Source organism: Carassius gibelio, chromosome A19 (genome assembly GCF_023724105.1).
Source record: "Carassius gibelio isolate Cgi1373 ecotype wild population from Czech Republic chromosome A19, carGib1.2-hapl.c, whole genome shotgun sequence".
NCBI lineage: Eukaryota > Metazoa > Chordata > Actinopteri > Cypriniformes > Cyprinidae > Carassius > Carassius gibelio.
The window spans coordinates 5090729-5105862 of record NC_068389.1 but is presented as its reverse complement, the minus strand read 5'-3'; positions in this window follow the sequence as shown (position 1 = coordinate 5105862).

Below are 15134 nucleotides of genomic sequence, written 5' to 3'. Positions count from 1 at the left end.
CACGATTTTTTTCGCACGGCACTCGTTCGGACCCGGTTTGTAGTCATTCGCATGCAGTCTGCAAATCTCCATAGGAAATGAATGACTTATGGTCGTTTCGTAGCCGTATCGGAGCTGATTTCAACTGCCAGTGTGAAGGCGGCGTTAACATGTGTGCGTAAAAAAATTACGCAAGGCATACGCACCGCAGACGGAGTATGTGTGAAACGGGCGTAAGTATGGTGACCCATTACATACTCAGAATTTGTGCTCTGCATTTAACCAGATTTAACCCATCCAAAGTGCACACACACAGCAGTGAACACACACACACACACACACACACACAGCTCGAAATCCACGCGCAGCTGAGCCAAAGAAAAACAGCGACCACTAGATGGCACTACAGCCCCACTCACGTGCGCATTCCATTGTGTACAGTTTATGAATGTTACATCGTGTTTTCTTTGTTTCTTTTTGGTTTGGCTATTCTCCTCTGCCCGCAGAAATACAATAGATTATAATGTAATTTAATTTATTGATAAAGATTATAGGGCCAAACAATACAAAGTAATTAGCCTATAATATGAGATTAAACTCATTAAATATCCAGAAAAATGTAGAAACAAAATATTGAGAATAAAAATTATTAAATATTGAGAATAAAGTCGTTCATCAGTCATCTTCATCTTTGCACTTGTTTATTATAGTTTAGTTTAAGTTAACTTAATAAATAAACTATAAATGTGCGATTATAATAGCCCTTTAAATAATTTATCCTAAATGAAAATGTCAGCATGATGTATCAAGCCATACTGAAAAATATTGTTATTTCTCATAATACTAATCCAACTGACTCAACTCATTTCAATAAAATTCTGTGTTGCTGTCACATGTTGGTGCTGTAAGGAGCACAAGGCAATGGAGAATTCCAAATTACGGTTTTTACTAATTCCACAGAAGAAACTCCAGCCAACATCTAACAATCAGTCAATAACCGGCAAATGACTGTAGAGAACAGGGAGTACTTATACAGAAACTAATTGAGGGTGCAAATGAGATAATTAAGAAAAACAGGTGAATATAATTAACTAATCAACACTGGGGAAACTAGGTCACTGAGGGCAGAACTAAAAAAACCACAACAAAAACACAGGAAAGCTCAAACACGTGACAGTTGGTAAAGCTAAAAACTATTGATTAGCAATTGTTCTACTTTATTTTGAGGTCCAATTCTCACTTTTACCTATGACTTTAGTAAGTTAGGCTGCGTTAACACTTGGTATTAACATGCGATCACCGCGATCTCAAGAATCGCGATCGCAAGAAGATGTCAGCATGTTTAAATAAAACTGAAGACCTGAATTGTTGAAAAGCATTTTCAGTCAAATTAAGATAAGTGTAGGAGTGTAACAAACACTCCACACTGGTGTTCTTCATCTCTTTTCAGATGAAGCATGACATCCACCTGCGAATGCAGAGACGATGGCTGGACTGCGTTTGCGTTACACTGAGATCCAATCAATGGTTCAAGAGACGGTAAACAAACAGAACTGGTAAACAGGAAAACAAACACGGGAAATAACGCTTGGAAATGTCAGCCGGAGCAAAACAAGACTTCGCGTTAGGCTGATGGAGTGGTACAGCTTATATAGCATATCAAATAAGCTGCACCTGTGTGATGATCAGAGTCCGAAGCACGGGATGATGGGTAATGTAGTGTGAATCAGTTTAAGTGATAGTGTGGATGCGTGAGAGTCAATATTCGGGAGACTGAGCCCTCTGCTGGTCAGTAGCGGGAATCACGGGGTTCGTCTACGTGACACCAAGAGAAATGAACAGAACAGAAAACATTACCATAGCGCGAGAGGGTGCTCTATACTGCTCAGTGCTCCTGTAGTCTACACTGAAAGCATAGAGCGCCCTCTCGTGGCTGTAGACGTTAATGTTTTCTCTTGGTTCTTGGTTCTAAATAAATGTGACTTATAGTCCGGTGCGACTTATTTATGTTTTTTTCCTGATCATGACGTGTTTTTGGACTGATGCGACTTATACACAGGTGCGACTTATAGTCCGAAAAAATACGGTACTTTCCCCTAGTTTCACAAGGATATCTCAAAAGATATCAAAGCCTGCAATCAAACCTAATAGCTTTCATTATAAACTCAAAATTCTCATCAAGCTCTTCCGTGAACAAATGATATGAGCTATGATTTCCAATTTATTTTTATAGCTCTTTAAAATATTAATTGAAGTCACATTCATTTGGTTGACATTCAAGTATGCTTGCAGATCATTTCTGAGGTTTAACTATGACAGATATTATATTTACTTGTGTTCTTAATAATAAATAATACTCTAGCAAAAACACAATCTAAACGCAATTAAGATAGCAAACCATCTTCTATTGACCATAGGGCTGTAGTACTCGAGTCCGGTCTTGGACTCGAGTCCGGACTCGAGACATTTTTCTGTCGTCTCGGACTTGTCTCGGACTCGTTGAATTTGCACTCGGACTTGTCTCGGACTTGGCCATTGGACTCGCCAAGTCTTCTAGTTGGTCTCGACCGAGTCCAGCAAAAAAATAAAATAAAAAATTTCTCCTTCAAAACAAAACCACCTTTGCATGATGTCGCGACTGAAAACGTGTGGAAAACGCTAGGAGCGCCGCTCTCCTTATTTCCAAAGCACTCTGTAATCTACGCTCGCGCTCCAGTGGCGTCTGCTGTTGCTGGGCAACCATGACCCGCTCTCCATGATGACGCAGAAGTTTCAGCAAAGAATAAATGGAATTCCAGCACTTAAAATCACTTGCAGTAGCTCTGCTAATAGATTCATTTAAAAAATGGCTATCCTTGTACAACTATGATAATCTGTTTCTCCATCTTGCCTTAGCTTTCAGTATTGTTCCGGGAAAGGATGTGCATAACCAGTGGTGCACTTACTGCAACCTGAAAAGTTTAGATGTTTCTAATTTAATTTTCTACCTGTTAGATTGTGTTTTATTTACGTCTACACCTAGATAGCCTTTTTTTTTAATCAATAAACGCGTATTAATGTATAGCCTTATGCAACAATTACATATGTAAATTTAAAAAACTTTATATATGACATTACATATTTACATTTTCATGTAACAGCCAGTATTTGTATCTGTAACAATCACAAAATTTTTCCTATCTGCATTCGGATACAACATCGTACAGTTACTTGATAAGACTGTTATGACTTTTTATAAATTTTTTCGTAGTTATCACTGAACAAGTATGTCGTGTTAAACTGAAATAATTATTAATTTCTAAAATAATATTTATCATGCAAGCAGAGAGATGTCATGACAAACGTTTAGTGATCATTTGAACACGACTGAATCCATTCAATGCACACATTCTCATTACGCAGAACACTTTGAGCGAGTCTTAATGTTAATGAACTTCACTAAACAGATGTGTGTGTTCCTCGCAAACCAGCAAAAGGTAAATATGCAAACATGTAGGACAAGTAGACAATGTATCCGTATCGAAGCTGATTATTAGCCTACTCTTGAGAGAGAACTGATTTGGTTTTTGAGAGACTGAGACGCGCAGCGTGGCTGTTTGATTGGTAAACGCGCTGTGCTTATTCCATTCATTCGTATCATATCGTAGCCTAAGCTTTCAATATTTGCCTTTTAAATATAAACAAATAATATAACGTGTAGCTATGATGTATTATTATAGGTAAAATTACTCTTGCAACGCTCTGATTTCTGAGAGATGCACAGAGATGTGACAACAATGCGGTGTTTGATTTGCTCTCTTTTCACTCATAAAGTTTACATTCATTCACTTCTGGCGCTGATGCCCTGGCTCACCTGTTATCTAGCAAACACCAGACTCTGTCAGCTTTAGCCGAGTATTCAGGCAGAATTATTCCTGGAGCGTTATTCGTTTTTTTAAGCCATTATCCGTGCCATTCCGAATAAGGCATTCGGCTTCAGGCACAACCCTAATTATTACATATTTTATTTTTACATGCAACATAGATGAGGTCATATAGTAACAGCTCCACGCAATATTGTAATTCTAAAATTCACGTCGTACTTGCAAACACTGTATGCATTATGGTTAATGCATGCTGGAGTAGTCGATTTTTTCCGAAAGCGCTCGACTAGTCTATGCAAGTCCTAGTACAGTATGACAAAAATTTCGCTGTTTTTATGTGCGCATGTCCAGTAGAGCCAAACGTATCCATTCTAGCCTTGCTGCGCGCATTTGTCATATCCCTAGCTTTGCGTGTGTCTGTGCACTGTGCCAATTAGGCATAGTCATATACATTTTTGACCACAGATATAATGTCAACAAAAAATAAAGTACATAAAAATTATTTGACCTTACAGTTCCAAACTTTGTTTGTTTATCCAAGTTTAGCTCCCAGGGTCGGACTGGGGGTAAAACCAGTACTGATTACCAGGGCCCCAAAGGAAGAGAGGGCCCTTGAAAAGTATGAATCTGAAATATATATTTTAACCTGGATATTTTCATGGGTGGGGGCCATGTGGGCCCATCAGGACTGCCTATGCATAGGGCCCGGGATCTTGTTTAACGCCCCTGTTAGCTTTAACCCTAATTTTACACACTTGAACCAGCTAATCAAGCTCTTACTAGACACACTAATCTTACAGGTGTTTTAAGGCCAGTTGGAGCTAAACTTTTCAGGACATTGGCCATCCAGGATGTAGTTTGGAGACCCATGTCCTACAGAGTTGTTACTTTGCACATGCTTTTTGATCATTACAAATAATAATGTAAAATGATTTTCTTAGAATAGGAGATATGCTTTCTCTCGCATCACAAACATTATCAGTAGTTAAGTATATGGTCTTGAAGAGGACCCTTTTTTCTTTCATTTGGACTCGGTCTTGGACTTGGACTCGAAACTTTTGGACTTGGACTTGACTTGGACTCGAACCTCTTTGGACTCGGTCTTGACTCGGTCTCGACTAGTCCTGGACTTGGACTTGGACTTGACTTGGACTCGACAAAGCCGGACTTTACTACAGCTCTAATTGACCAATTAATATACAATGGCAGAAAGTAACTTATAGATAGTAAAAACATGCTACATTGCTGTCTCTTCTCAGAACGCAGTTAAATGTTAACAAGTAATTTGCCTGTTAATGTCAGGTTTCATATAAATACTGCAGGTATCAGTTCATGCTGGACTTCATGTCAGAATCCATTTTTCCTAAAACTGTTTCAGTCAGTGTTTCATTTGCCTGAGAAATTGAAAACAAGAAAGAAAGAAATATGTATTTTTTAACTATTTTAAAAGCTTAATCTGATTATAAATATAACTGATTCAGAACAGAAAAAAAAGGTAACACAAGCATTGTCACAGTTTCTCTTAGTGTGGACTTTGTGTTTGCCCTGTTGTCACTGTCTTGTTAGTTGTCATGGTTTTTAATTTTATTTCGTCATTCTGTTCACCTGTGTCTCATTTATCATCTTCATTTGCCTGTGTATTTAGTTGCTGTCTGTTCAGTCTAAGTATATTGGTTATTAGGAACATCAATTTGTAGCCAGCCTTCCCTTCCTTGTGTGGATTACGAAAGACTGATAAACCTTCATGCATTTTCCTTCTACACAAGCATGATGGGGATTCTTACTATTACCGAGTTGCATGTATATTATTACCATATTGGCTGCTTATTACTTATAAAGCAGTGTGGCAGGTGGAGCAATCAACAGACACGGTTAGTTGTTAGCCTCAGAGAAGCTTTTAACAACAACAACAAAAAACGAAACAGGAAACAAAAATTGTCCAAGGGGGAAGAGTGTCTAAAATATACAGGTAATCTGATGTCCTCGTCATGCTGTGGGGTTTGTGTAAATAGGTCAGTGTTCAGGTAGAAAGGGTCCAGGTAAGGGGTGGAGTCCGGCAGCCACACGCGCTCCCCTCTTCTGTCCGGGGTGCGAGGGCCGGTGGCTTCTACCAATGGCTGAATCAATCTCACGGCACGGCATTCCGGCCTGAAGGCATTGTAACGGGCGCAGTTCACGTCTGGACAGCATGTCCAACAGCTCAAGTATCTGGCGGCATGGGAGTCCCTCTACGCACCCTTCCTGGACCCACGAGGACACCAACGTGCATGCACCGGAAAGAGACTGGTCTCCAGAGGAGAGGCACGCTCTGCATTTAAACAGCAGCAGTGATGAGGATCCAATTGCATCAGCATATAATGCCTTATTCTGCATGACCGTATAGATCTCTTAATCCACCCCATATCTGAATTTAACAACAGAGGCTTGTTTACACTTGTCATTAATATGCGACCTGTGTCTGGATGATGTCCACATACACATTGAAAAGACTGGTGTAAATGCGCTTCTGATCGGAATCAGCGTGTCCTGGTCTAGAGGTAGTAGAGCATGCATTGTATGCATGCACTCTTCCCCCTTGGACAATTTTTGTTTCCTGTTTCGTTTTTTGTTGTTGTTGTTAAAAGCTTCTCTGAGGCTAACAACTAACCGTGTCTGTTGATTGCTCCACCTGCCACACTGCTTTATAAGTAATAAGCAGCCAATATGGTAATAATATACATGCAACTCGGTAATAGTAAGAATCCCCATCATGCTTGTGTAGAAGGAAAATGCATGAAGGTTTATCAGTCTTTCGTAATCCACACAAGGAAGGGAAGGCTGGCTACAAATTGATGTTCCTAATAACCAATATACTTAGACTGAACAGACAGCAACTAAATACACAGGCAAATGAAGATGATAAATGAGACACAGGTGAACAGAATGACGAAATAAAATTAAAAACCATGACAACTAACAAGACAGTGACAACAGGGCAAACACAAAGTCCACACTAAGAGAAACTGTGACAATGCTTGTGTTACCTTTTTTTTCTGTTCTGAATCAGTTATATTTATAATCAGATTAAGCTTTTAAAATAGTTAAAAAATACATATTTCTTTCTTTCTTGTTTTCAATTTCTCAGGCAAATGAAACACTGACTGAAACAGTTTTAGGAAAAATGGATTCTGACATGAAGTCCAGCATGAACTGATACCTGCAGTATTTATATGAAACCTGACATTAACAGGCAAATTACTTGTTAACATTTAACTGCGTTCTGAGAAGAGACAGCAATGTAGCATGTTTTTACTATCTATAAGTTACTTTCTGCCATTGTATATTAATTGGTCAATTAGAGCTGTAGTAAAGTCCGGCTTTGTCGAGTCCAAGTCAAGTCCAAGTCCAAGTCCAGGACTAGTCGAGACCGAGTCAAGACCGAGTCCAAAGAGGTTCGAGTCCAAGTCAAGTCCAAGTCCAAAAGTTTCGAGTCCAAGTCCAAGACCGAGTCCAAATGAAAGAAAAAAGGGTCCTCTTCAAGACCATATACTTAACTACTGATAATGTTTGTGATGCGAGAGAAAGCATATCTCCTATTCTAAGAAAATCATTTTACATTATTATTTGTAATGATCAAAAAGCATGTGCAAAGTAACAACTCTGTAGGACATGGGTCTCCAAACTACATCCTGGATGGCCAATGTCCTGAAAAGTTTAGCTCCAACTGGCCTTAAAACACCTGTAAGATTAGTGTGTCTAGTAAGAGCTTGATTAGCTGGTTCAAGTGTGTAAAATTAGGGTTAAAGCTAACAGGGGCGTTAAACAAGATCCCGGGCCCTATGCATAGGCAGTCCTGATGGGCCCACATGGCCCCCACCCATGAAAATATCCAGGTTAAAATATATATTTCAGATTCATACTTTTCAAGGGCCCTCTCTTCCTTTGGGGCCCTGGTAATCAGTACTGGTTTTACCCCCAGTCCGACCCTGGGAGCTAAACTTGGATAAACAAACAAAGTTTGGAACTGTAAGGTCAAATAATTTTTATGTACTTTATTTTTTGTTGACATTATATCTGTGGTCAAAAATGTATATGACTATGCCTAATTGGCACAGTGCACAGACACACGCAAAGCTAGGGATATGACAAATGCGCGCAGCAAGGCTAGAATGGATACGTTTGGCTCTACTGGACATGCGCACATAAAAACAGCGAAATTTTTGTCATACTGTACTAGGACTTGCATAGACTAGTCGAGCGCTTTCGGAAAAAATCGACTACTCCAGCATGCATTAACCATAATGCATACAGTGTTTGCAAGTACGACGTGAATTTTAGAATTACAATATTGCGTGGAGCTGTTACTATATGACCTCATCTATGTTGCATGTAAAAATAAAATATGTAATAATTAGGGTTGTGCCTGAAGCCGAATGCCTTATTCGGAATGGCACGGATAATGGCTTAAAAAAACGAATAACGCTCCAGGAATAATTCTGCCTGAATACTCGGCTAAAGCTGACAGAGTCTGGTGTTTGCTAGATAACAGGTGAGCCAGGGCATCAGCGCCAGAAGTGAATGAATGTAAACTTTATGAGTGAAAAGAGAGCAAATCAAACACCGCATTGTTGTCACATCTCTGTGCATCTCTCAGAAATCAGAGCGTTGCAAGAGTAATTTTACCTATAATAATACATCATAGCTACACGTTATATTATTTGTTTATATTTAAAAGGCAAATATTGAAAGCTTAGGCTACGATATGATACGAATGAATGGAATAAGCACAGCGCGTTTACCAATCAAACAGCCACGCTGCGCGTCTCAGTCTCTCAAAAACCAAATCAGTTCTCTCTCAAGAGTAGGCTAATAATCAGCTTCGATACGGATACATTGTCTACTTGTCCTACATGTTTGCATATTTACCTTTTGCTGGTTTGCGAGGAACACACACATCTGTTTAGTGAAGTTCATTAACATTAAGACTCGCTCAAAGTGTTCTGCGTAATGAGAATGTGTGCATTGAATGGATTCAGTCGTGTTCAAATGATCACTAAACGTTTGTCATGACATCTCTCTGCTTGCATGATAAATATTATTTTAGAAATTAATAATTATTTCAGTTTAACACGACATACTTGTTCAGTGATAACTACGAAAAAATTTATAAAAAGTCATAACAGTCTTATCAAGTAACTGTACGATGTTGTATCCGAATGCAGATAGGAAAAATTTTGTGATTGTTACAGATACAAATACTGGCTGTTACATGAAAATGTAAATATGTAATGTCATATATAAAGTTTTTTAAATTTACATATGTAATTGTTGCATAAGGCTATACATTAATACGCGTTTATTGATTAAAAAAAAAGGCTATCTAGGTGTAGACGTAAATAAAACACAATCTAACAGGTAGAAAATTAAATTAGAAACATCTAAACTTTTCAGGTTGCAGTAAGTGCACCACTGGTTATGCACATCCTTTCCCGGAACAATACTGAAAGCTAAGGCAAGATGGAGAAACAGATTATCATAGTTGTACAAGGATAGCCATTTTTTAAATGAATCTATTAGCAGAGCTACTGCAAGTGATTTTAAGTGCTGGAATTCCATTTATTCTTTGCTGAAACTTCTGCGTCATCATGGAGAGCGGGTCATGGTTGCCCAGCAACAGCAGACGCCACTGGAGCGCGAGCGTAGATTACAGAGTGCTTTGGAAATAAGGAGAGCGGCGCTCCTAGCGTTTTCCACACGTTTTCAGTCGCGACATCATGCAAAGGTGGTTTTGTTTTGAAGGAGAAATTTTTTATTTTATTTTTTTGCTGGACTCGGTCGAGACCAACTAGAAGACTTGGCGAGTCCAATGGCCAAGTCCGAGACAAGTCCGAGTGCAAATTCAACGAGTCCGAGACAAGTCCGAGACGACAGAAAAATGTCTCGAGTCCGGACTCGAGTCCAAGACCGGACTCGAGTACTACAGCCCTATGGTCAATAGAAGATGGTTTGCTATCTTAATTGCGTTTAGATTGTGTTTTTGCTAGAGTATTATTTATTATTAAGAACACAAGTAAATATAATATCTGTCATAGTTAAACCTCAGAAATGATCTGCAAGCATACTTGAATGTCAACCAAATGAATGTGACTTCAATTAATATTTTAAAGAGCTATAAAAATAAATTGGAAATCATAGCTCATATCATTTGTTCACGGAAGAGCTTGATGAGAATTTTGAGTTTATAATGAAAGCTATTAGGTTTGATTGCAGGCTTTGATATCTTTTGAGATATCCTTGTGAAACTAGGGGAAAGTACCGTATTTTTTCGGACTATAAGTCGCACCTGTGTATAAGTCGCATCAGTCCAAAAACACGTCATGATCAGGAAAAAAACATAAATAAGTCGCACCGGACTATAAGTCACATTTATTTAGAACCAAGAACCAAGAGAAAACATTAACGTCTACAGCCACGAGAGGGCGCTCTATGCTTTCAGTGTAGACTACAGGAGCACTGAGCAGTATAGAGCACCCTCTCGCGCTATGGTAATGTTTTCTGTTCTGTTCATTTCTCTTGGTGTCACGTAGACGAACCCCGTGATTCCCGCTACTGACCAGCAGAGGGCTCAGTCTCCCGAATATTGACTCTCACGCATCCACACTATCACTTAAACTGATTCACACTACATTACCCATCATCCCGTGCTTCGGACTCTGATCATCACACAGGTGCAGCTTATTTGATATGCTATATAAGCTGTACCACTCCATCAGCCTAACGCGAAGTCTTGTTTTGCTCCGGCTGACATTTCCAAGCGTTATTTCCCGTGTTTGTTTTCCTGTTTACCAGTTCTGTTTGTTTACCGTCTCTTGAACCATTGCTGCCCGCCTCTTGACCTTGGATTGTTTATTGGACTCTGAATATTGCTTGCTACCCCGATCTATTGCCTGTGTTTGACGACGATTCTGATTACCTCTACTGTAGTGTTTGCTGATACTGATCCTTGCCTGTACGACCACGAGTTGTTCAATAAAGCTTGCAAGATGGATTCCCTGTCTGGTGATGAATCATTACAGAAGACTTCGCCACAACCGAATCCAGCGGCTTACGATCATCTGTGTGCTACAATGGCAGCCCAGGCAAGTCAAATCGCTGCTAACCAGCATCAATTGAATCGTTTGACTTGAATCACTGAGGAACTGGTAAAGGCTGTTCAAAACCTCCACAGCTCTGCCGTGACGTCACCACCACCGGCAGCGGCCGCCATTGCTCACGCGGCAGGAACGCCAGCGCAAGTTAATCCACGACTGGCTTACCCGGAGAAATTTGACGGGGACTCTACCAAGTGTAAGGGCTTCCTACTGCAATGCTCGTTGTTCGTCGAGCAACAACCCACCCTTTACACCACTGATGCTGGTAAGATCGCCTTCGTTTGCTCATTATTAACGGGAAGAGCTTTGGAATGGATAACGGCTGTATGGCGCGAGGATGGAACAGCGTTCACCACTTTCACTGACTTTCTGGTGCGATTCCGTGAGGTGTTTGATCACCCCCGAGAGGAGAAAGGAGCGGGTGAGCGTCTACTTGAATTATCGCAGGGAGGATTAACAGCAGCGGAATACGCTATGAACTTTCATACACTGGCTGCTCAAACATCATGGGTGAGTGACACGCTGAAAGTATTGTTCCGCAAGGGGCTTAATCACGAACTGCAAACCGAACTCGCTTGCCGTGATGAGGGGAGAACTCTGAGTGATCTCATTTCGCTTACCATCACCATTGATAACCTACAACGCTCTCGCCGTGTCAGTGCTCAACGCCTCTTCCCTGTTACGACAACACGATCCGCAGAAACTACAGAGCCCATGCAGATCAACTCCTATCATCTGACGGCTGAGGAACGTCACCGCCGCATGTCTAATCGACTCTGTCTCTACTGTGGCGCTCCGGGACATCAAAGAATTACTTGCCCGTCACGCCGCTCTTCTTGTACTCCTAAGTCGGTGAGTGCATCTTTTAACTGTGTCTCAGTTCCTCTGGTAATCAAGACTAGCAACGTTCGTGTAGCTACCACTGCTCTACTTGACTCCGGAGCAGCTGGGAATTTCATCTCTGAAGAATTTGCCAAAAGGAATAACATTTATCTAATTCCATGTACGAACTCTCTGTCTGTAGCCACAATAGATGGACGCCCTTTGGGGTTTGGATTGATTACTCACCGCACTCAAGAACTGCAAATGTTAACTGGTCTGCTACATCTAGAAACCATTCAATTCTACGTGCCCCCTGTATCTAACACTTCTGTTATTTTGGGCTTGCCCTGGCTCCGACTGCATGACCCTCAAGTGTCGTGGAGAGAGGGACAAATTCTTAGATGGAGCACCCAGTGTCAGAAATCATGCCTTTCGACCATCTCTCCCATGACTGTGCAAGTAGTCACGTTAGGCTCGGAGTCCACCAACATTCCCAATCTGCCCAAGGAGTATCACGATCTCGCCACCGCCTTCAGCAAGGTACAAGCAAACACATTACCACCACACTGCAGTCACGATTGTGCCATTGATCTAATTTCAGGCTCATCACCACCCCGGGGTCGAGTATTTCCATTATCATTACCCGAGTCAGAAGCCATGGCCAAGTACATCGAGGAGGAGTTGGAGAAGGGGTTCATACGTCCGTCCACCTCTCCTGCTTCAGCTGGCTTCTTCTTTGTCCGTAAGAAGGATGGAGGTTTGCGCCCTTGCATCGATTATCGTGGACTTAACGAGATAACAGTGAAGTTTCGCTATCCACTTCCACTGGTGCCCTCTGCATTAGAACAGCTACGAACTGCACAACACTACACCAAATTGGATTTGTGCTGCGCATACAACCTCATCCACATTAGGGAGGGGGACGAGTGGAAAACAGCTTTCTCAACCACCAATGGGCACTACGAATACCGGGTGATGCCGTTCGGACTGGTCAATAGTCCTTCGGTTTTTCAATCCTTTGTCAATGACATCTTCAGAGACATGCTAAATAAGACTGTTATCATATACATTGACGATATCTTGATCTATTCAGATACCCTGGAGGAACATATCCAACATGTGAGAGCCGTGCTGCAGCTACTTATTGAACACCAACTCTATGCCAAGGCGGATAAGTGTGAGTTCCATACCACCTCCACCACCTTTCTGGGGTACGTCATCAGTCCAGAGGGGGTCGCCATGGATGAGAGCAAAGTCAAAGATTACCTCTACTGTAGTGTTTGCTGATACTGATCCTTGCCTGTATGACCACGAGTTGTTCAATAAAGCTTGCAAGATGGATTCTCCGTCTGGTGATGAATCATTACACTTGGTTCATGTCAAATTAATTTTGATAAATAAGTCGCACCTGATTTTAAGTCGCAGGACCAGCCAAACTATGAAAAAAAGTGTGACTTATAATGCAGAAAATACGGTAGTTTTTTCTTCAGACTGTGTGTGTGTGTGTGTGTGTGTGTGTGTATATTCCTCAGGAGAGTTTGAGGAGTGTAATACTTAAAGAAAGAGGGTTGGTTAATAAACAGTTCCAGGTAGCCATTGAATTCTATATTTTTTTTTTTTTTTTTTTTTAGTATTTCTATGGAAATCCATGGCTACCAGCAGTAACAAATTTCAAGTAATGTAAGTAACATAATCAGATTACCTTTTCAAGTAACTAGTAAACTCTGACAGATTTGTATCCCTGTGCTTGTGTTGCCCCAAACATTTCAAAGCTTTTCAGGACCTCAGACCAGCTCCTTGTCTTTCACAGATGCCTGCAGAAGGGGAATGCCGTCTACAAGCAGAGGATGACCCACTGGATAGTGGATGCCATCACCCTGACCCGCCCTGCCCGCTCAGGTTGAGAGTCCACTCTACTAGAGTTGTTGCATTCTCCTGGGCACTGGCTCATGGTGTCTCACTGGCAGTTATCTGTAGAGCTGCGGGCTGGGCGACCCCTAACACACTCATTAGATTCTATAGCGTTCTTGTGGAGCCGGTATCCACCTGTTTTGTCACCTTAAACGGGTAGAAGCACTGAAGGGCCCCGGCTTCAGGTTGGCTTGCTATAACTTACAGTAGAACCTGTTGGGCTCCTCCATCCCCATGGCAGCTAGACGTGGCAGAGTGTCCGGCGCCAGGCCCTCAACTGATGAATCTATTAGAAACCGGTAGAAGGCTGGGTTCCAGATGTAGAGACCTAAGTGGATCCAATATGCGTAAAGTCCATGGTATAGCCTTAGAACCCGTGTTACTTCTGCCATTTCCAAGAGGTTTACAATCACCTCCAATCTTCCATATGCACCTAAACGGATGTTCAAATGTGTAAATGCATCCGAAACCCCCTTCGGGAAGGATGAAGCTTCCGCAATGCTCCTGTCCAAAGCAGAACAGTTACCAATGTGCATTGGCTCATTTAGTTTACACTCAAAGTGGATTGGTCTCTCTAAGCGAGAACCCACAATGTGTGGATGAGTAAATAAAGACCAAAAATTTATATTATAAACATTACCCTCTGATTTGTGGATGAGTAAATAAAGACCAAAAAATTTAATTATAAATATTACCCTCTGATTTGTGCTCAACAGTGTAGACCCAACTGAAAATATGGAACTAAGTGTAGTGGAAACACATGTTTATGAATAGCAGAACACAGTTTGGGAAATAAGTCATGCATTTTCACTTTGTTGCATTCAAGTTCACGCACATACCAGCAAATTGTGACGGAGGGTCTCTATAAAAATGAATCAATAAATCATGGGCCAAATGCATCAAGAGTTTCACAGTCACAGTCCAAGATCAACTTCCCTGGCCCCTTAAATCTGCCCATTTGTATTCGAATAGCAAAAGCTTATTAAACATAAGCCACCTGCCAAGCCTGATACACAAAACACCAGTCTATGAGTCACAGTGTGCTGGCAACAATTTTAAATGAAGCAGATGCATCACTATTGAGGTTGAGACCATCTAGTGCTACTCAACAATGCTATCTATACCATTAATGGACATAACCACTAAATTGGTTTCTTAAGGTGTCATATAAAAAAAAATTGAATTTCAGTTTAAAATAGAGCTACACTGATTCTAATGTCTGATGCTAAATATTCACATTTATGTTTATGTTTATGTTTATGACATTTATATCTGGGTACTACTTTAATCTTTCACTCATAAAGGTTTCATCAAAAAATTATCACAGCTCTCCGCACTTATATTTCTGTGATTGATCCCCCTCAAGTATCAGGGGTACTTTAAAGTTTTTGCTCTGCAATCACCTGACCTTATCACCTGTGCTGAAAAA